Source organism: Fukomys damarensis, unplaced genomic scaffold (genome assembly GCF_012274545.1).
Source record: "Fukomys damarensis isolate Sample0158 unplaced genomic scaffold, DMR_v1.0_HiC HiC_scaffold_39, whole genome shotgun sequence".
NCBI classification, from domain to species: domain Eukaryota; kingdom Metazoa; phylum Chordata; class Mammalia; order Rodentia; family Bathyergidae; genus Fukomys; species Fukomys damarensis.
Genome location: NW_022900951.1, coordinates 77229501 through 77254673, shown reverse-complemented (window position 1 = coordinate 77254673; position 25173 = coordinate 77229501).

The window sequence follows — 25173 nt, the reverse complement described above, 5'->3', positions numbered from 1 at the left end:
TGTTTTTTTTTTTTTTTTTTTTTTTTTTTTTTGGTACCGGGGATTGAACTCGGGTCCTTGTGCTTGCAAGGTAGGCCACCGAACCACTGAGCTAAATCCCTGGCCCTACTTAGTATCTCTTAATGCTATCGAACTATGCACTTAAAATTGTTAAAAATGGCAATTTTTATGTTATGTATATTTTAATAGCAATAAATTACTCTTAATTAAAAAAGTGAACTTTTTCTATGTCTTTGTGCAAATATACAGAACATTTTATAGCACATCTACATTATATATATTTTATATGAAGAGAAAAAAATATATATACACTTAAAATTATTTCCTTGAAGACAAAGCCAATTATTTTTCGTTAAGTAATGGTTTTGATCCCCGAGGGGAGGGGGCAGAAAGACAAGGCATAGTTTTTACCTTCAAAGTATTTATGTGCTTTCTAAGGAGACAAAAGTAACAAACAGAAGGTGCTATGAATGCGGTTTATCTCCCAAGGTACATGTGTTGGGAGCTTAGTCCTCAGAGTGTCAGTGTTAGATGGAGCTTTTAAGACATGTTGGTTTCTTAGATAATTGGACACCTCGTGAAAGACTAAATTCACTCTCATAGGTCTCCTGGGCTCTTGGGAGAGAGTTATAAGAATGAGCCAAATCCCAGGATTTCTATCTTGTATCCTGTTTCAGGATATAATCTTTTCCTCCTGCATGTAGGCCTGTCATTAGATATGGGGATCTTGTCAGATTTGGCATTATGCATTTTGAACTTTCAGTCTCCAAAACTGCAATCTTGATAAATACCTTTTCTTTATGAAGTTACCCTACCTCAGGTATTTTGTTTTTACAAAATCCAGATTAATAGAGAAGAAAGAAATAAGCTTAAGACCCTATATTTTGAACATCACGTACTACATTTCTAAGCTCTTTAGACTACAACTCCTATGATATCTCAAGGAAAACATTGAAAATATTTGAGTTAAGGGGATAACTTGTGGAAGAAATATGGTTGTTTTTTGTTTGAAGGATGAATAGTATTTAGATAGAAAGGATATAGTATGGAATTTCAAGTCATGAAAAGACAATATAAGTGAGAATACATAGGTAGAAATGAGTGGTTTATCTGTAGGGTAGCTACAATAAATTTATGACTATGGAGTAGTAAATATCAAAGTAAATTTCATAGTAAAATACCAAAAAATAAAATTGGTTAGATCATTTGAGGCCAGATTTTGAGTAACTTTAATATGTAAGCAGTCTATTGATATCAAAGAGTGTATGCCTGATTATACCTGAGTATACCTACACTCCCTAACATACTACTTAAAGTTTTGAAGATGGATGAAAATTAAAACTCATAACATCTCGGAATTAACTGGTTACTGATTTTCATGCTCTATTATTCCTTATAATTAGGAAACTCATTAAGGTTCACTGTGTTCATGTAAAAGTTAGTGAATCTTAAATAAAAAGGAGAAAATTTTGAATTTTCGAAAGCTTCAGTGTCCTTACTTCTTTTCAAGTAGTATGAAGCTGACTAAATTCAACAGTTGACCTTTTTACACAGGTTTGTAAAGTAAAAGTGAGGAAGTGTAGAGATTATCCCACAGTCTGAAGTCCAAATATGTTCTAAGTAATATTTAAGGCTAGTCTTTTTTACCTGAACAAACTTATTTATGTTGACTGAAAATGATGTATTAAATTAAAAATCACAATATACTACCTCACCTAGCTCTGAATTACAAAATTTTAACATGTATTTTACTAGATATATGAATTTCCAGTTTAATTAAATTGTCCTTAATCATGAGATTGAAGGTAAAGGTTAGAGCATGGGACAGAGTTTTACCTTATTTGATTAGCAATGCAATAGCATAAAATTGTCGATAATATTGTATTGAGGGCCTTAAAGTTGGGAGATTGATCTGACAGTGTCGTCATATCAGATTTGAATTGGTAGAATTGTAGAAAGTTATTGCAATAGCCCAGGCCAAAGATATAAGTAAGTTGGATGACTTAAAATATAATTCTCTCAAAATAATCTTTAAATTTAATATAAATAAAATTGAACATAAATAAATCAGTAATACATTGGATATGACATTATTTTATTTATATTATGAAAAGATGATTTTTAAGTTCATCTGGAAGGTCAAACTGTTCCTTCAATGATGGATGGACATTTTGGAATAAGAGTAATGAGAGATTTATCCTACAAAATGTTAAAATGCATACTTGCAAAAATTAAAAGTAGGCTATTAATGATTAAGTGACCAAGTAAGTTAACAGAAATTAACAGAATGACAGACATATGAACAAGTATAAAAATAAGTGTATGACAAAGCCATATTTTAAATGAAGTTTTAAAATGCAAGAGTATTTTCAGTCAAATGCTACTTGGATACACTAAAATAAAAATTAGGTTAAAGTATGGCTCCTAAATTATACCATCAGTGAGCCATAGAAATTTTTTGTCAGTGCAAATTCTCACCACTTGTGAGTCAGATATTCTGTAGATGGTACCCTGCAAGCTACGTTTTAGCACATTTTCGGAGTGATTTTGATGGTTTGAGAACCACGAGAATGTATTGTGCTACTGTAACAAATATACCTCGAAATCGCTTAGCAGAACCAAAGCTTATCTTACTCTTAAACTATATGCCCATTGGTGATTGGCACTGAGATCTTGTTCCATATAATCCCTCAGAGAGTACTACTGAAAAAACTGCTCATATTTTATATTTGTAAACTTTCATATGAAGCTCAAGACAATATGAAAGAGACAGCGATAGCTGTCGTGTTGTGAGATGATCCTTCTCTTCATACCTATTGCCCACTAGAATTATTTATGTTCTGGATTCTGAAGTGATTTTGCAAAGTAAACCTAAATATCACCAAAGTAACACTTCTATTACTGTTCAAAAGTTTCCTTAATATTTTCAATTCTATATTTTACACTGTGTACATGCTCTCTTAAAATTAAGATTCCAAACCGGGCGTGGTGGTGCACTCCTGTAATTCCAGCACTCCGGAGGCTGAGGCAGGATCGCTGTGAGTTCGAAACCAGCCTGGGCTACATAGCGAGTTCGAGGTCAGTCTCAACTCCATAGTGAGACCCTGTCTCAAAAAAAAGACAACAAAAAAATTAAGATTCCAGTAGTAACTATAAATTTTTTTTCAGGGAATATATTTAAATAATAAGGAATTCATAAAAATGGGGTTTCAACACGGAAAAAGGTGGTATGGTATTTTGTTTTAGTGGAGCTTTCTGCTCTCTATCCAACTTGATATTTATAAGGAGAAAAATATTTCTTTCATCTGATGGAGAGTAACTTGGTTTAATAACATTGTCTCTTATCCATTGATCAGAAAAATATACAGTATTAGAAGTAAATAAAAGTGTTTCATTTCTCTAGTTATAGAATTCTTATATCCTTATTTTAGAGGTAATTGGCTTTTCTCTGTTCCTAATCAGGAACAAGGAACTATTATATTTAGCAAATGCAGGCTATCCTACCTTCGCCAACTTCATTTTTACCTCAGAACCTGCTAGGTTGATTGAGAAGAGGCATTTAGTCCCATACACAGGAGGAGGTACATGGCTCATTCTTGTTTGGCTCGTAGCCTAATCCATATTTTCAAAAAATGTAAATTTTAAATCATTATATATCAATGATTCCTTTTATGTTGTTTATATACATTGGTTGAAAATAACTAGGGACTATGGAAGTAAAATATTTCTTTGTTTAATTTTCTCTCTTCCAGGGTTATTTTCATTTCTTCAGAATAGTATTTCTGGATTTGGGGATCTTATTGAAGTAAAAATATGACTGGGAAATTGGATACACCATATTTAGTCAAATATTTTATCAGCCTAAGAAATAATTCATGTTGTACATAGCCATTTTGACTTATAACTATTGTTGTTTATTAGCTAATACTTGTGATGTGAATAAAACAATAGATCACAGTTTTGGCTTTCTCTCCACTTGGAAGTCTTCAACCAGCTAAGCAAACTTTGAGTAATATGTAGTATTTTCCATTTCTTATGGGTTCTTAGAATAAAATTGTTCTAGTAGTAAAATGATATATTCTAAACTATATTTGATTCTCCTAACCTTGCAGCCTTAAAAATTATGGATTACAATGCAGCAAAGCAAGACTCTCTTATGAAATTAAAATATGCATACTCAAGTTTAAAGAAACACCTGTTTTTAATTAATTAGATTATTTAAACCTTGTTTTCCCAGAATGATGAAGGTTTATTAAATAAGACTTTCATAAACAATTCCTGTACAGTGCTTACATCTTCCATGCCAGAACTTGATGTAGGATTCGTGATTAAGCCTGAATTCTGTCACTGTCAGATACACAGAATCAGTTTGAACGTCTTGCTTTCATTTAGAAAATGCTAAGTGATTTAGCATGCATAGTTGTTGCTGTCTTTATTTGCTAACATTCTGGGAGCTTCCTTTATTTTGGTTCTCTTTTCAAAGGTTCTGGCTAAACATCTTGCTCTTGCAAAGTATACAAAATAACCACAGTAAATTTATTCTTGTATTTAGCCATTAATACATATTTTAAGTGTTAAAACTTGTAGTGAAAAAATCAAAGAAAAGGGTAGTAAAAATTAGATTGCTATTGGTAAATGAAGTGTGTTGTCGAGTGAAAACACTAAACTCACAACAGGGTGCTATCTTAGAACTTTCAGTGTAATTATAATTCATTTCCAAATTCTTTATAAATTCTTTTTGCACCTGAAATTTTCTCAAATGACTTTTTCCCTGTAATTATGACTCACTCAAAAACTTTATTTTCTTCCAAACAGTCATTCAAATACAATTGCATTATTTGTCAATAAACAGAGTATAAATTGCTAGGCTAGCAAATATCTACTAAATAGAAGGAAGGTATGGACTATATCAAACATGTTTTATTTATTGAGTTTTTTGGCACTTTTTAAGCAGACAGTACAGTTACATTTATTATTAGGATCTTTTACCTTTACATGTCAGACCTTGATTCTCAGTCTTTATACCCTGCCCTCCCTTCACCATTTTTTAGGTTTACAGTATAGTTATATGCATCACTGGGATCTTGTACATTTACATGACAGATCTTGGTTCTCATTTTTTCCCATACTCCTGCCTCTCCTTCACCCCCTCCACCCTCCCAATTTACAAAAACATTGTTTCCAATTTTTCATTTTCTCATAATTTTTTTGTCTGCCTTATTTCCTTTCTCCTACTCTTCCCACCTCCCCTGCTTTTCAAACTTGTTTTTAATGTAAAAAATGATTTTCACAGATTTGGGGTGGTGCCTAATATTAAGTAGGAGGCATATTTCTTGAGCTTCCAATGGTAAGAGAATTGGGTGTGTGCCTAGGAGACTACAGTTGGATTAGCTATACTTTTTGCTGTCTATAGCATATATGAACTGGATGGAAATATCCAATTCCATGTCTGAAAGGAAAAGAAGTCAGGGGAGGGGTAGATAGACATGTGGCCATGTGTTCTACACAATTCTAGCAAGGAAAACTGCCTACATATAAATGTTCCTTTGAGATCATCAAAGCTACTTAAATATACATAGCTCCTTAGGGTTTAGGTCAGTTCTCGTGATGGAGTGCTGTGATTATTCCTCTTCTGGGTCATTTAAATGACCCCAAAAATTGTCTCTGGAAAGCTTTATTAATATTTAACAGTACATGCTAATTATCAAAACTTTTTTATTTAACCCTATCTTCTGACCCATAAGTTAAAAAGCAAATCCCCACCAATTCTCAGGGAGAAATTTCTGGGTTGGCTTATGGAGGTCTATAAGTAGTGTGGATTAAAGAATAAATAAGGGGAAAATATACCTCTCTCTCTTGTCTTTGTACCTGATGGGATATTCTGCCATATGAATGTTGAAGGGAAATTCAATATGACTAATATTGAGGAAATAAAAAGAACTGATAAAATAGAAGTTTTGCTATTTTCTGTTGCTTTAATGTATAAAGTCTAACAAATGGAAAATCAGCTGAGAAATTAATGTGAAGGCTTTGTGAATTTTTACATACCTAATTATAACCAAATGTGTAGTAAGAATAAATCAGAGAGTATTGCATAAATGTTACCTTTATAAAATTTTGAAGGCTTTTGGTTTTGGATCATTGTTGTGGGAAATATTATAACATATACATTAGTGTTACCAGAAGTGACAGATATTACTTTCTTCAAAATGTTATTATTAGCACTGTAATTTGTATAACTCATCTTGAACTTATCCATGGTGTTTTGTTCACTCTATTTGGGGGTTTAATACACAAAACATACTGGGAAAGTTGTAGTGTAGATTATCATTTTGACATAAATTAATCATGGGGGCTTAATATTCAAATTTGTCTCCACTTTTCATGTGTCAAACAAAGTCAAATCATTGGTTTCAGTTTAAAGACATCAAGCAAATGAATTCATTTTTATTCAAACAAAAATTTAGGTAGCTAATTAAACGCATGCTGAAAGGTTGAATTATAGTTAAAGATTTGCCTAGACTAAAACATCATCTTTACTGAGATATATTATGTACATGCTAATAAAAATTCCACTTGACAAAAAAATCATACCAGTAAATCTCCATAGTGATTGCAGATGTCAAAAATGGTAATCCAGAGAAACTGACAAGAGCTTTAAATTCTTTTTGAAGCCATACAGATCATAATTATAGATCAACATCTTTTATAGGTTAAAATTCTTGTATTTTCAAGCTATATTTGTTATTCTGCTACCTTTCTCTGTAACCCTTTCAAATTAACTGACTTAATTGTAAAATACAAATTATTTACATTTTTCACTATGCCATTTAATTTATATGTACACAAGTCTGTAACCACACAATTTTTGTTGTTTAAATTTTATACTTAAATTAAGCAATTTAAGCATAGAATTTGAAAAGAAATTGCATCTTTTAAAGGAAAATAAATTAGAAAAGATCATTTGGTTCAATTGGCAATCATCTTTCCTATTCTACAAACTTTGCTAGCAAGAATGTTTATGAGATTAGAACAACAACAACAACAACACCAAAACTAAGGAGAATTTAAGGGAATTTGTCATAAACAATTCAATCTGACAAATCATTATCACACCCCATGACACAAAACTGAATAATCCATAAATTTTGCTCCTGAGTAACTCAAACTAAAATAGGAAAGCTACATATAGTAAATAATTCAAACTAAAGGTACATCTCCATTCCAATTCTCATTAACCCTTTATCTGACCTTTTTCATAGTATTTACAATATCCATATAGTCTACACAACTTACCTTTTTGGGGTCTTTCCACAGCAGAATCTAAATTCTATGAAGATAAGTGTTTTATGTCTATTTTGTTCTTTAGTACTTAGAAAAGTGTCTGGCACAGAGCAGATAATTTTGGAATTGGTGAATGAGAACAAAAAAAGGAGACTATTATGAGTGTTAAAAAGGACAGAAATAAAATATTTTTAAGTATGCAGAAAGGTGAAATATAGGCCAGCTCTGTGATCCTGGTCAAGTGTTAGTTTTTCAGTGAAACCAGCAAAGATTTCTTTCTGCTTTGTCTTTATCACCACATAATTTCCTTGTACCATTTAATACATTTTGGTGTAATGATCTACTCCCCTATTTCCTTGTTGGTTTAAAATTATTTAAGACAAAGATTATGTTTCGGATTTTTCGCTAATTACCAACTATAGTCATCTAAGCAGTTACTGAATTAATGAATGAAGGCTTCATAATACTAGGAGGTTAATACATCATAATACTTCAGAGGTTAAGGATGATATGTGGAATAGTGATATGATCAGCTCAGAAAAAGTTATGACCAAATTGTCTCAGTGTTTGGGAGGTCAATTAAGTGATAGATGAGTTCAGTAATGTAGATTGGAAAAAAGACTAGAAATCCTCACAATATTAGAATTTTTGGCTAGACTTTTTTTCTATATGTAGTAGAAGATCACAAAAGATTTTGAGTAATGGAAATCCACAACTATAGCTGTGATTTAGTAGAGTAGAGCCATAGATCAAAGTCAGGCACACTGGTGAAGAGCCAAAGCTTGGGATAATAAAGATTAAATTAGTATAGTAAGTACTTAAATTTGCCTAGAAGGGATAATTCATGACAAAAGTTGTAGTGGTGTAATCTTAGGATTTAATTCAAACCTTGGTATTGATGTGCAGGTTTTGACGTTAAGTTTCTCAACAAATAAAAGTCCTTAGAGAATACAGATGCGATATAAATTTTGATAATGTGATTGAATGAGTAGTTTATGCATGTTAGGTTTTACATACTTAGTGGCATTATTAAATGCTACTCAGAGGAATGGAGGTGCACCTGTCTAGTATGTAGGAGACTGAATTCAATTTTTAGCATGGAAAAATAAATATCCGAATCAGGTAGATACAAACGTAGTACTGCACTTCAGAACAGAATAATCTATTAAACACTTTATTATTAAAAGTATAAGAAAGATGAAAATGCTAGTGGAGAAAGAATTTCAGGAAAAGAGGATTGCAAACAGAACAATGAGAATTGTCTTAAGAAAGAGATGCTCTGAATTGGTATCCGTAAGAAATACAAAAGAATATCAAAGAGAAAGAAAGAGAAGGGAAGACAATTAAAGCATTACAAAAATCAGTGAAAGGCTGGGGATTTAGCTCAGTGATTCTGCCCCCTGCCTTGCAAGCACAAGGTCGAGAGTTCAATCCCTGGTACAACAACAACAACAACAACAACAACAACAACAATAATAATAATAATAATAAATGGTGAGAACCTTTAGAAATGATGGGCTATCAAAGGTAATAAATTATACAGAAAAGTACATTGAGGTAAGAAACAGAGGAAGTCATTAGAACTGATGCTTTGTATTGACTTTAAGTTGTTATGCCGTGCTAGATGTTGAACCAAGAATAAAAGAAATTGAAAACAAAAAGTGAACATATAATGAGTGTAGAGTACACACTCACAATTTTGACCACAATTGGAAAGGTTTTTGGGAATCGAAGGGAACAGAAAAAAGGGATAGTTGTTGCAGTGAATTCAGGAGGGAAGTAACTAGAAATTGAAAGAATTAGAAATGGGAGCCAGTTGACATTTTATATCATGGATACTTAATGTGCATACTCAGAGTGGTGCTATGTCTTTCTCAAAGAGTATTGTAAAAGAGTCGAAAATGCTTGATTGGGTTAATTTCATATTGAATTTCAGCACAGTAAGTATAATGTAAGAAGGAAATTGGGAGGTTCAGAGAATTTGGCCAAAATAAAACCATTTGGGTATATATGTTAGCTGAATAGTGCAGTCAGTATGGAATTCAGAGAATTGTTAAAATGTGATAAAAAGAACAATGAAATAAGTGTTAGTAGCAAACCAGAAATTTTCATGCAATGCTGTTTAAAATGAAGACTCAGGTGGAATATCGATGGAAGATTGGGTCTCGAACTCGGGTCCTTGCTCTTTCAAAGAAAGGCAGCGGAACCACTGAGCTAAATCCCAGCCTGTAGATGGAAAACTTTTAAACCGAAAGTAGCATAGTACCTACCATTTCAAGGAAACAGTCCTGTTACACAAAACTTTTCAGAAATTAAGCTATTACTGGGGTGCACAGTAGCATCTAAAACTATTTATTACTTTTATATTTTATGGTATAAAATGTACCTCATAGCCACAACATAGTTTCTGAATATAACTTTAAAGCTCTACTTAAAAATTTTCAAAATAAATACATAAGAAGGAAAAAAGACATTAAATTGAACCTATAGAAATTGATTTCTGTAGAATTAATTTATAGGTTAATCCTATGGCGTTAATAATTCTGAAAATCATTAAATTGTATGATTCCCCTAATTATCTGCTGTGTTCTAGATAGTATAGCAGATGTGAATATTTTGATGAGGACTTTCTCTTCATGCTACTATGTTGTCTATTGTAAGGCAACAAATCAGCTACTAAGTCTTAAAAACTGAATATAACCATTGTTTTGTAATTATGCATGGGTGTATATTTATAAAGAATCATATATACACTGGATTATAGCTTGAATTTTCACATTTTCTATAATTTCTTATGGCCATATTTTCATAGAAATAGAATAATTTTATACAATTTTTAAAATTCTGCATATTATCTCCTTATATGATTGATTGATAATTATTTCCCTGGTACCCTAAGTTATAATATTTAGGTAATTTCCACTATAACATTATAAATTAATGCTATAAGCATCATTGATTCTATTATTTTTATTTTATCTTAGCATAACTGGGAAGAAATTATTTAAAGATTCCTTGAATTCACTCCTCTTGGTACTTGATTAAATAAGATTTCTTTAGGGTTAGGTCAATGTGGTAATGAGTAAAATGATACATTCTGAGAGAAATTTCAATTTCCCCCACTTCCAATAGCTCTTCTTTCTCAAATACCTTTTAATTGCCTCCTTTCGACTTACACGTTTAAAGAAAATGCAATGTTATTAAATAAGGCAAACATTAAGCAATTAGCACTTAAACTGGAGTGAGTTTATCAGGGAAATTTGATTCACTTAGCTGTCCAATGGCGTGGTACTGATGAATGTCATTCTTTGATAAAGACAGTAAATAGGAGACAACATTTAAGTACTAGGAATTCCAAATCAGATGGTTTTTGAAGAATATGAGTGTTGGTGTTTTAGAATTGAGAATTGGTATCTAAAGTAGAGTGACTATTTATGAATGGTAGGACTGCTAAAAACAATTCATCTTTTTTCCCCAGCTAGTACTGCAAGTTAATGTACACTTGACCGGGTCATTCAAATAAAACCATTTTACTGGTGAAACTGTTTTAAAAAGATCTAGATAAATATTTCATCTTCTCTGTTATCTCCGCTTTCTTAGAAATTGCTTTGTTAAAATAAATCTTAGTCTGGTTTATGCTGCTATAAAAAACCCCCGCAGACCTAGTAATCATAATGAAAAGAAATTTATTGACTCATAATTCTGGAGACTGGGAAGTCCAAGATCATATGGTCAGTATCAGGTCAGGGCCTCACTGTGTCATCTCATGGCAGAAAGTGGAAAAAAAGGAATGCGAGAGTGATGAACTTCCATTTTCTAATGGCATTAATCCTACCAGTGAGAGTGAAGTCTTCATGGCCTAATCACCACTTAAATGCCCTCGTGCTTATTAATATTAAATAAGCAATTACAGTTCAATATGACTTTTCAAAGGGATAAACTTTCAACCATAAGAAAATAAATATGCAAGGGATAAAACTGCTCTACTTAGGAAAATACCACCATTGAAATTAATATTATCTGGCTGTTTCCAAATTTTAGCTACTACAAACTGTGCGGCTATAAACATGGCTGAGCATATATCACTATGATATGATTCTTTTAATTCTTTTGGGAAGATACGCAGCAGGGGAATAGTTGGGTCAAATGGGACTTCTAATCCTAATTGTTTGAGGTATCTCCATATTGATTTCCATCGCCTGAGACTGGATAAAGAAGATTTTTTTTTCTGTTTTGTTTTGTTCTGTTTTAATAAAATGGAGTACTACTCGGCTGTAAAGAATGAGAAACTAGAGACATTTATAGCTAAGTGGATGCACACTGAGGACATACTCTTAAGTGACATTAATAAGCCACACATGTGTAAATACCAAATAGATTTCCTGGTATGATAAACTAAAAGTGTAAAGAAGAATCAAAATGTATAATTGATATTGTGTAATAGGAAAATATGTCTAAAGGTATAGGGGAAGTGGGAGGAGTAGGGGAAAACTAAGAAGGGAAAAGAAAAAAATAAGAGAAAAGGAAAAAAAATGGAAAATGTCTCTGTAAATAGGGAGGGGTGGAGGTGTTGAAGGGAGGGCAGAGGAATGGGGAAAAAATAAGAACCAAGATACATCATGTAAAGGTACAAATTCCCAATGATGAAAGTCATCCTACTGTAATACCTAAAATGTATCAATAAAGAATAAAGGAAAGAAAAAAGCAATTCATATTATCTGTTTAGTCGATGAAGAAAATATTTATCTTTTGTAGATAGTTTCTTAGATTTCTGGGCTTATTTGAATTATTTTTATAAATGAAAATTTTTATTTTTATTTTTTATTAGAATATACTTGTAGTTCATAACATTTACATTCCTTGCTGCTAATTGCTACATATACATGGTATATCTTAAATATTTTCCCCTGCCTTCCCCTTTCACCCATCTCTTAATTCCACTTTTTTTTGGTACATCTGCAATGCATAATATTTACATTCCATGTGTGGAATTGGTACAAGTAATAACACATATAAATTCCACTTTTTCATCCCCTTTCAATTTACTCTTACACCTTTCTGTTCCTCTCTCGATCACATTCCCTTTTACGAAAGATCTATTTCCTTATTTTCTATTATCAATTTTTTAATTTTAATAAATAATTTCAGATAGTCATACACAAAATGTATGCACACATATGTATGTCTCTACGTAAACATAGCCTTAAATACACATGTACTTCAGATATAATAGTATTTAAAATATGAATGTATTTTGGGAAGATATCCAGCAGGGGAATAGCTGAGTCAAATGGGACCTCCGTTCCTAGTTCTTTGAGGTATCTCCATACTGATTTCCACAGTGGTTGCAACAGTCTACACTCCCACCAACAGTGGAGAAAGGTTCTTTTTTTCCCCACAGCCTCACCAGCATTTGTTATTTCATGATAGCAGCCATTTTTTCTGGGGTGAGTAGGAATCTCAGTGTTATTTTTATTTGCATCTCTTGAATAACCAGTGATATTGGTTTATTTGCTATTCCTACTTCTTGTCTGAGAAATGTCCATTTCAGATGCCCATTTTTGAATTGGGTCATTAAAGTTTGGAGGTCTGATTGTTTAAAGTTATTTACATATTCTAAATAGTAGACGTTTGAAGAATAGCTGGTAAAATTTTTTACCACTTTGTGGGTTATCTCTTCACACTGTTGGTGGTCTCTCTTGCTGTGCAGAACCTTTTAAATAAGAGCATATGCCACTTGTTGATTGTTAAAAGAATCATGCCACCATGATATATGTACACCCATGTTCATAGTGGCACAGTATGTAATAGCTAAAAGTTGTAAACAGCACAGTCATCTATGAAATCATGACTGTATAAAGAAAATGCGTATTTTTTTATAAAATGGAGTACTACTTAGCCATAAAGAATGAGAAACTAAAGACATTAATAGCTAAATGGATACATGTTAAGGTGATACTCAAGTGAAGTAAATAGGACACACAAATGTAAATACTGAATAGTTCTCTGGTGTGAGAAAATGAAAGTGTAAATAAGGATCAAAAGGTATGCTAGATAATGTGAAATAGAAAGAAAAGGGGCAAAGGGGAAGGGGATGTTGGAGGGGTAGGGGAAAGGAAAGAATGAAATGTAATTAATATGAGAAAATGGAAAAATTTAAAAAAGCGTCTTTTTTAGATAGGGGGAGCTGGAGGGGCTGAACAGAGGGCAGGGGGTGGGGAAAAAAGAACCAAGATATATTATGTTAAGGTACAAATTTGCAATGATGAATGTCCTTATATTATACAAATAAAATGTACCAATAAAAATTAGAATTGAATGTATTTTAGTGTAAAAAATAAACAAACCAATAAATAAATGCCAGGTGTGGGGGAACGTATCTGTCATCCCAGCACTTGGGAGACTGAGGCAGGAGTATTACCATGAATTCAAGGCCAGTCTAGGCTACATAGTGAGTTTAAGGCCAGTGTGAGCTACGCAGCAAAACTCTGCATCAAAAAAAGTGAATGTATATTAAACATAAGCTATGTCTATCTAGTTTATGTCAAAAGAGTTGCCTTTGAAATTGTATTCTTGCATAGCTGCTAACCTAATTGAAAAATTATTTTTCTTTCAAATTACAAAGAATGTTTACACCATTAAAATGCCTTTTAATTTAAACCATTCCCTTATTTTTGCATTATGTATGTAATCCTATGGAAAATGGCTATATCTCACTATACTTTTTAAATATTCAATATGCATGAGTGTATATGTGAGAATGGCAAACCCATAAATATCCTAAGTAGCAATTATTATTACATGCAAATAAAATATTTTTCAAATGTATGTTTATTGGTTTTGATTGTGACTGCAATTTAAAAAAACGAATAAACCAAAGGTTGCCTTTTCTTCACTGAAGGCTGATGTCCATTAGATCATAGGCCTACCAACATGAAACTTAAATTTTCCCACATTCAGTTACTTTTCAAAATAGCCCTGAAACAGATTTCAAGTAATTTAGGGCTTGCATGATTCGTACATCCCATAAACCTCCCTCTAAATCTGTTCTCCATTAAGACATTTTCTTGGAGACAGTGCAACCTATAGCTACGGTGGCTCTTTGGAGCTCCCTGATGCATAAATTTTATACAGCATTTTTGAGTGACATGATCTAAATACAAGCCTCCTCTCTTACTCACCTCTCGACTCTGAGTTAATTCATTTCTCTCTCTTATTCAGAGGAAGGGTATTTTTGCCATAGAACCTCGACATATTCCTGTTATAAAGAATTTACCTCCACTTGCAACCCTGTCCAAATGCTGCCTAGTGATCTTGTTTAGTATTACTGATTCTTATAGCAATATTATTCATTAGCCCCAAACCTCTGTATCCTGACAAAATATAAAGATGTGTGTTCAAAGCAGACACAGCAATTTAAACTTGAGAAACTTTAACTGTGATTCTCATTAAATATGTTTTCTATGAAGGTGTACATGAGTTAGCAGTATATGAAAAAGGTAATGATTATGACAAATGTTTATGAAACTATTTTTCTACAAAGTTCTGTATCACTTACAATATATAACTAAAATAGTACTTTTTCTGTATTTTGAGGTAATACCTAAAGGTGGATTTTAAAAAACTCTTTTTGTCACTAAGTGTCTTTATCACGCATTCTATTGCTTTCTTAAAACTTGCTTCACTAAAGAAAATAAAAATGTAAAAAATAAAATAATTTGTGATTAAACATTAGTCACGAACAAGAACTTTGAAATTTCAGATTAAACTTTACAGTTTGTCTGTTTAGCTTGTTTTTATCTTATTATCTTGTGCTTTATTAAATCATGAAGTTTGTGAAACAGCGCATCTGAGTTTACATATGTACAAAAATGATCTCTTTTGTAGTGCTAGACATGCTTTCATTCATGGAGTTCTCTGTTCAGGGATTTACTAATTCAATGACCATGATATAACAGATATAGTATGCAGTTTAGAATAAGAAATGAGCTCAAATTATTGCTTCAATAGCATCAATTATGCAAATTGGGGCGTTATCATTGTTGAACCTCATTTAACTTTCCATTGCATAATTACTTGGACAATCATGTGTGTGCTTATACACTCAAACGTTTGTTAAATGTTCAATGGGTGAATACAGTAAAAAGCTGAAATCTACCTAGTTTAAAGTCCAAACATCTACCGATGAGTTGTTAGAAAGTGCTCCTTTACTAGTAACCAGATAATCAGATGGAATTTATTTGGGTTTTATTGAGACACAGTACCCCCAGTTTGTATAGCTCCTGTCATATATTTGGCAGTTGTCTTCTTTATTGCCTTCTTGCAAAGGGAAAACTATCAAAACACTAATTTAGGCTGTCATAATGAAAAGGTATGACAGCCTCATGAAGAATAGTCATTATAGAAAAGAATTGAGACCAGTTTTAGAAAGAGAGAATTTAAATGACTGACTAAACAGAAGCGAACTTTCTTAAGAGTATAAGATAGATTGTGACAATTCTAACTGCAGGAATATCTGATTTTTGCTTATTTCTGTTCTGGATTACTTACTCTATTATTACTGTGAAGAAAGAAAATGATTTAATTCATATGCTCTTTGTCACTAAATCATCTTCTCCAAAAGGGGAGAGTTCCTTTTTTGCTTGCTGCAGAAGCAAATGAAGCTCTAAAGACTCGTTTTTGGTAATATTTGCCTTTGCCATAGAAGCACATTAGCTGTCTCCTCTTTCTACGGGCAGATCATTCAACAGTCAAAATTCTGTTCAATACTCTGGGAATAATATACAGACTGATTCTTGATCTTTTTGAAATTTCAATATTTGACAGACAATAAAATGCTCATGTTGACTTTACTGATATTTACTTTACAAACTTTCTAAAGTCAAGCCTGTTAATTCTTTCTAAGCCACGAGGGCAAGCTTTTAGGTAAATTTATATACCTTTGCCTTCTGATTACTCCTGGAATTTATGTAAAGGCAGGGTATGTTCACTCTAGATTTTAAGCACAAATTTGTTTCTATTGCTAAGTGCACTTCACAGATGGCTATAACTGGTCGCTTGTTCTTCACACAAATGTTATGTTCATCAGGTGTAGGTATATAGCTATTTGCCTCCTGTTAAGGACCTTCCAGGAAAGAGTGGAAGAGGCTCCACTTTGTGGATACAAACAGTACATTTAGACTTGTTTGAAACTTGTAATGAATTAATTTTATACTTAAAATGGAACCCTCACTATTTATAATAACATACAAACTCTTAGATCATCTACTTCCCCTCTATATACTTCTTCGTTCTCCATCACCATCTCCCACAATTTCTTCCATTGTTTCTTTCGTCCCAACTATGTTGAATGTTGTACCCTTTAGACACATAAAACCCATTCTCTGAAAGACTCTTTCTCACTTTTTTATAATCCTTGTGGAGAATACCATGCCCTGTCAGCTTAAATAATGTTCTTTTCTTCCAAGTCATAGCTCAAATATTATGCCTTCCCCAATTACCTAAATTAAACACACGTTTACCTACTATCACTTACCACCACTGGGGAGCATTTACTGCTTATTTATTTATATTAGGTAATTCTTCATTACATTTATCACTTTTGGATTTACAGTGTATTTATGGTTTACTGCTCTTGACTAAAATACTAATCTAGTGAATGTGGGACCCTACTGTCCTGTTCATGACTATAAGTTTAAAGCATGGAACAGTGTGTGCGGTTAGTAAACACAACGTTATTACATTAATAAATTTAAATGTGATTTAGATATCTCAATTTCTAAGTTCCAAAAATGATTAACGTATGCTGGGTTTCTTCTTTTTTTACACTAGCTATTATACATTTAGATTCTTATTTACACTTTCAGCTTATCACACCAGAAATACTATTTGGTATTTACACATATGTGTCCTATTTATTTCACTTAAGAGTATTGCCTTAATGTGTAAAGAGGAAGGGGAACTGTGAGGGGTAGGGAAAAGGAAAGAAGGGACTGGAAGTAACATGAGAAAATTAAAACATGGAAACAAATGCTGTGTAAATAGAGATGGGTGGAGGGGTTGAAGGGACAGCAGGGGAATGGGGGAAAATAAGATGTATTATGTAAAGCTACAAATCTCCAGTGATGAATGTCATTATATTGCATACTTAAAATGTACCAATAAAATTTAAAAAAAGAAAAGCATGCTGAGTTGGGAATTTGGACTCCCAGGTACAAGGACCCTCAAATCTTATATACAAGACAGAACTCTTGGAATATTCTAATCTGATCAAATAAGAATCAAAATGTAGAGAGAGGAGGATATCTAAATCAACACTTGTTGTAACTTCTGCAATTCTAAAGTCCACTGAAACTCTGCTCCCCTTTTTCCCCAAACTAAAAACTGCGTATGATGGCCTTGAATACTGAGGACAGAAATGAATCTTCTCAAGGCCTCAACATTTTATTTTCAAATATATTTTTCACACTGCATAGTATGATCTTTCGAAAAAAAAGTAAATGCAAAAACATCCATATAACTAATAAGCTTCAATGTACATTATTTAATAACGTCAACTTTCTAAAGAATCTGCACAAAGTGGCTTTCTACTCTCTAGACACTAATCTATGTTTTCTGAGATTTATCAAAAACTGTCTGTTAGGTTTTATGCCTTCATATATGTTTTTCCTTCAGTTTGATGCAGTCTTTCCTCAGCCTTTTCTCTTCCTAATTTATCCTGCAAATCAATTGCATTTTGTTTTATCCAAAAGGCTTCCAATACCCTCCAGACTTGTCTAAAATCTAAAATATATTCCCGTAGGACCTGTACCCAACATTATTATATTGAACACATTTCATTTTGATTCCGTAATGGAATAGAAATGATCAGAATATTTTGTTTATTGTTCTGTCTCTAGCATAGTGCCTAACACATAACAGGCAGTGAAAAATCAATGAAATGAATTTATTTATTTATTTGTTGGTACATTCTAGATATACAATATGATGACATTCATCATTGGGAATTTTTAGCTTTACACGATATATCTTGGTTCTTATTTTTACCATTTTTCTGCCCTCCCTTCAACCTATGCACCCCTCCCTATTTACAAAGACATTGTTATCTTCTTTCCTTTTCTCATATTTATTCCTTTATGACACACTGACAATTTATTCAGTCACATCTAGTTATATGATGAAGTTGTAGTCCATAATAAATATTAGTTTAAAAAAATAACAGAGAGTAGGGCTGGGGATTTAGCTTAGTGTTTTTGCCAACTGCATCACAAAATCAAGGTCCCAAGTTCGATACTCAGTACAAATAAATAAATAAAGAGACTTTTTTATTTTCTGTATTACAGTATACATTATTTTTTTTACTGTGAAGCAAGCAACCATTCGTTCCATTTTCTTATTTTTTCCTCATATATTTGAAACTTGCCTTCTTTTTCCTTATCATTTTATCTATTGATTCATCTTTACTTAGGTATTTCAGAAAGACTCTTTGTGCAGACAACAAATCAACATCTAAATGAAAATATTTGCCACAGTACTTCCTATTTGGTATTTTATTTTAAATTTAGAGCCTGAATCCAGGGGCAGAATGTAAGTACTGTGTAATGATGCCAGGAATCTTCCATGCTTAGTTTTCATGTACTTTTGTCTATCGTGTGATAATAGTGCCTGACATATCATAGGTGTTCAGTAAATCTTCGTTAAGTGGATCTTTTTCTTTCTACTATCTGCCCTGGAGGAGAGAATATCCCTAGATTTTATCAGTGCTTAGCTTTTTTTGATTGTTAAAGTTTTAGATTCCCAGAGTAATGTTTTATCTGTTCAGAACTGATACAACACACAGGAGGTTTGCAGAACTAAAGAGTCTTCTGGGCTGAATGAAAAGTTGTTATATCTCCTTGTTCACAATGCTTCACTCATAACAAACTATGCCATATTTTCTCTAGATAAATGTGGAACTAAAGCTTCAGTGATTGTTTGGATCTTGATAGTAGCTTAGCATATCTGTTTTCTTGCATGTTGGTGTATTTCACTAAACTTATTTTAATCAGACAATCTCTATTGCAAATTGATATGATATACCATGAGAAAATCTCAAACGTGATGTGCCAGATTTTTTGATACTCCATAATTTCTTTTTTATCCAGATTAAGTTAAATTTTACAGAGTAAAAAACATTGTTCAAATATCTTTATTCAAGAAACAAATACTGATGATCAAAGGTCATAGATTTGTTGCCATGTATGAAATGCATTCACTTATTCACATAACTTTCAGCAATCATATACAGTACAGTGAAATAATATTTGCTTTCATAGTCTATTTTCACTTATCTCCTCTCTTTAAACAAAAAGATAAACATAGCGATATACTAGAAGTTTTGCTTATCTGTACTCATAAAAGTATTTCCTAACATATGAAAGGAACAGGGACAGATAAATTGATCAAAATGAAATCAGCCAATTATAAACTGATATAAGAGCCAAAATAAACTTCTCCTTTTAGTTGTGAATGCTGGGAATTTTGTCCCAATGACAAAGAAAGTGACTAACGTAGGGATGCTGATAAGATGAATTCATGCCTTCATTTTATAAGATTTGGAAGCAGTCTGGTTTCTTATTAGAGACAGTTAGGTTTTTGAAAAATATATAAAGCTGTATATATAAGAAGTTCTTATTTAACCAGGCTTAAAATTGCAATGAGATAATGGAGACATTTTGTTCCTAAATTAAGCAGCATTCTCGTAATCCTGAGATTAGAAGGAAAGAGAACGAAGTTAAATTAGTGACTAGCATATTGTTTCAAGATTACCAAGAATGTAATCTTACAAATGAGTTTCTATATGTATAAATATTGTATATTAATATATTTTCTTTCTACAAGTGTGATTTTAGTGCAAGTTGATGGATGGCCCTAGGCAGTTCAAAAAGATATCCATTATTTGCAATAATATTCAGGTGAAAAAAATCATAGCATCAATTTCTTTGTCTCTAAGAATGTTGACTATGGTAAACATTGTTGTTTGGGATACAAGAGTGCAATGAACACACATCAGCAAGCTATGGATGATGATTTGATGACATCTAAATTTTCAGCGAAGTAAATGATTGGTAATTATCTGTTAATAGTCAAAATTTTGTAACAGTTTAAACTTTGAAGGAAGTGAAAATTCACATAATATCTCATTTATATTATCAGAAAGCAATATCTTCAAAAATATGAACAAAGTTTATTTTCATCAAGTATAACTCTGAAGCATAAATTTAGCAAAGATATACTTTGTAACAATGATAGATAATATATATATTAATATACATGTGTTCTAAACTATGAAATTATATAGGTGAATTTTTACATAATCATGGAACTGGGGATGACTTTATAAGTAAGACATCTAAAGGAGGAAACATATCAGAAAAATAAAATAATGGATATATTTGATTATAGAAAAAATTTAAAAGTAAATGAATAACTAACAGAATAATAAAAAAGTGAGAAAATATTTGAAAATAAATAACATGTCAAGTTAATAATCCTGATATATGGAAATGTTCCATTCAAATCAGAAAAATGAAATATTGTACAAAAAATGAATGAAGTGTATAAACATAAAATTATAGGTATTAATAAATGTATGAAAAAGTTAATCTCAGCATAATCAACATTTGAATTAAGTAATGAGACACAAATTTTGGAAATATAGCTTATTATGTCAAAATATTGTAAAACTGGCACTCCTGTACACTGATAATGAAGTTTAAATCAGTACAAATCATCTTGAAGGAAACTTGCAATATATATGAAAATCTGAAATAACTTTACATTCTATAACCTAATAATTCCAATGTTTGGAATTTATTGAAAAGAAACAGCAGAAGTATATAGAAAGACATTTTAAAGTACATTTTCTGCAATTTTATCTTAATATCATGCATTTGAAATAAAACTAAATGTAAAAACTTGGATTCTATAAATAAATTATGATGCATATAAATAATAGAATAGTGATTTCATTAGAAAGCATATTTTAAGGGAATTTCATCATGGGTGACTAGAGGCAGCAGTGCTCCTGAAATGCTTATAAGATATGAACAAATATAGGTACTCAGAAATGGGAGGTGAACAAAATCCAAATACAAGATGAAAACTTGAAAAAGACACTCACCTGATGAATTCCAGCCTCAGAGTTGTTTAGACAAAGCAGTGCCACACCTCATACCATGAACTCATCATCTTGGGTAAGATCTTACCTCTCAGAAGAAACTGAGAGGAGTAGTGAAGGCTAGACTGCTGTGATTGGCACCCAGCTTAGCAATTAATGTCTACGGTCCACCTGTGCTCTCATTTCATTGGAAAAAAGAGCTCCACAAGGCAAGATATTTCCAAATTAGCCACTAAAGAAACAGAAAGCCAGAGAATCATTGAGAGGGCAGTGATTGAGTTAGAATTGGGGGGCCCTTGAGAAGTAAAGGAACAATAGTATGCTCCTGGTAGGGACTCTGAACCAGACATTAAGAGATCTGTGAGGTGGTGATTTCATAAGAGAGGGCATAAGTTGTGACTATGGTGATCTGGGAGGGAAGAGACTGGAGAAGTGCCAACATAATCACTCTCCAACCTCTCTTCCAAACATCAGTGAGTACTGTGCCATGGAATGTCATTCCTGCTAGCCACTTTCAAAGACCTCTCATAGCTTGGTAGAAAAAAAAACTACTAAACTCTTTGCCCCCTAAATACAGCTGAATTCATGAACTGGATAGAAACTCCTTGAGAGGTGCAGACGGAATGGTGGAAAACCAGAGCAGTGTCAAGAAACCCCTTCAGAAGTCAGTGTACATTACCAGCAACACTTTACCCGCATGCCTCTATCACAGTTGAAAATATCCAATCATAAAATACAGGCAAAACAATTCTGGTTAGCCATGTGTCCAGAAGTTCAACAGAAATTAAGCAGAACACTGTTTGCAGAGAGAATGAGAGGGAAGGTTCAAAATCCTGCCAGATCTCAAAGCCTTTCACTCACTGGAAAGCAAGAGAACATATCATAGAAGAGGAACTGTTATCAAGTAGTTCTTTTTAAAAATGGCAGACCAAGTAAACATACTGCAGGTCCTTTCCTTCTTGCCTCAAAGAATTGAAAAAGGCAAGCCAAAAATGGTGACAATGTCTATTTGAAAAGTGGGGTGAGAGAAACTGGCTTTGAAGAGTAAATTTGTGCCAAACAAGACAGGAAAAGAGAAAAGCAAACATGAAAGTACACACTTGCCTGGAAGACACAGGTTGGGCTACTGTGAAAGACACAAAACAGCAAGCTCCTCCTGGCACATGTATACTTATAGGTCATCTGCATTGTGAGAATCCTGAAGAAGTTCAGGATTTAGTGTCCTGAGAGGTGCAGCTGTGTAAACCCTGGGATCCCATCATACCTCACTTCCCAGCCAGTATAAGCCATTCCCTATCTCCTATCTCAGAACCAACTCAAACCACAGTAGGCACATCCAACATCTTGGACAAAAGCACAGAGGACTGGCCTCAGTCCTCCACAGATGCTACAAGTGACAGTTTCTCCATTTGTGAATAAGGGAGAAGAGCACACTGGTCAAAATTCTGATTTATAGTGTAAATCAGACTGAGAAGACAGTACTTCTGTGTTTTTTATGGACATGCTTTAATATTCTTTGTCTCCTTTTTTACTTATTTCATCTAATAATGTGAAATGGAAAATAAGAATTAGTGCTTTAGTTTAGATAGTATCTTTCATGGGGAAGTCAGTTTAAGTCATACCATAAATTGTGTATGGGGATTCAAACACAAGTTTTCTATCAATATATTCATTGGTTCCAATAATTTTACAGCTTCTTTCAATCTCCAATTTTACTTCCCCTCTTCTGTTCTCCAACCCCACAAATCACTCTTCAAACTCTCTCTCTCTCTGCTTGCCACTCACTGTAGTTATAAAAATAGTATCATCAAAGTCAACTATAAGGCAAAAATGGCATGACCGAACAGCATGGACAAGGAAAGTATCTCAAATATTCAAACCAGAAAGCAAAGAGAAGTGAGAGAAGACAAGAATACAACCTTTAAGATCACACTGCCAATGCCTTATGTTCCACCAAGCCCCACTTCCTCACAGCACATTCAGCTGCTAAAATCATCAATGAGTGAATGACTCGAATGCTGAGTATAACATCCTAATAATCCAATCACCTTCCAAACACATGTACATGTGGGGGACATTTTAGATACAGACCACAACACAGTTTTTACGTTTCTTTTGCCATACTACTTTCTTACTTTTCCTTTTTCCAAGCCTCCCAATAAAAGATGAATTAAAAAATAAACAAAACAAAAACTGCCCCAGCTGGGATTTAGCTCAGCGATTCGGTGGCCTGCCTTGCAAGCGCAAGGACCCAAGTTCAATCCCCGGTACAAAATAAAAGAGCTCCCATCCAAGTACTAACCAGGCCTGACCCTGCTTAGCTTCTGAAATCTTGGAAACAGCCTATTTGCCCATCCGTTGGAAACTGGATAAAGAAGTTGTGGTTTTTCTGTAAAATGGAATATTACTCAGCCATAAAGAGCGAGAGAATAGATTCATTCATAGGAAAATGGATACATATTGAAGATATACTTGATTCTAATAAGATTACTGACATTTAGAAATGGGAAGAAAGGAGCTAAAGGTGTAGGGAAGGTGGGATGGGTAGGGGAAGAACAAAAAGGGAAAAGAAAAAAATGTGAGAGAATGAAAAGAAAAAATAAAGTGTTTGTAGATGGGGAGGGGAGGAGGGGGTGAAGGGAGGGCAGAGGTAAGGGGAAAAAATGAGAATCAAGACTTGCCATGTAGAGGTACAAGATCCCAACAATGAATGTAACTGTACTGTATCCCTAAAATGTACCAATAAGCTCAATAAAACTAAAAAAAAAAAGAGCTGTCGCAATAGACACTTCTCAAAAGTACAAGAAAATATGTTCAGCGTAAGTGGCTATTAGATAAATGCAAATCAAAGCGACACATAGTTCATCCTTCTCATGTAAGAATGCTATTATCTAGGACTCAAGGAACAAATGATGGCAAACGTGGAGAAAAAGGAACACTTCTACATTGTTGGTTGGGATATAATCTAGTATAGCCACTGTCAAAATTAGTATAGACATTCTTTAAAAGCTAAGAGAAATTCCATTTAATCCAGCCAGGAATATCTCTTCTAGTTTATCCTCCCCAAAAAGTTAAGGTCATCTTGTCATAGTGATGCCAACATACCTGTTTGCAACAGCAAAACTCACAATAGCTGAATTATGGAAGAGCCTAAACCATCAATACAGGGATGGATAAAAAATGTGTTACACAGTATATACACACTGGAATAGTATTCATTCATAAGGAAGAATACATTTGAGTCATCTATAGGAAAATAGATGATCTTGAGACCATAATGCTATGTGAAAAAGTCAGACACAGAAGGATAAATATCATGTCTTTCTAATTTGAGAAATCAAATATGTAAATAACTTAACAAGAACAATAAGAGGTGGTAGAAAGCAGGGATGTAGGGAGGTGTGCTCAGCACAGAAAGCATGGTGAGTTCATCAACCATTATAGTCCATTCGGCCTCCAATCTGATTTCTACTGGGGAGGCTACTCTTGACCCATTACAGAGCAGCTCCTACCTATCTGATTAACAGAGTATCCTCACTCTTACTAGGAAAATCATGACCAACCTGGCAAAATAGCTGCACAGACTTTTGAAGACTGGGCAATTGAGGCATTCACAGACATTACTGTCATTTGCTGTGATTGCAGAGACAGCATGGAGTCCATACATTTGCCTCTTTCGGGAAATAAAACCCATATTCCTGATCCAACTGGTGGAATAGGATACATCTAAC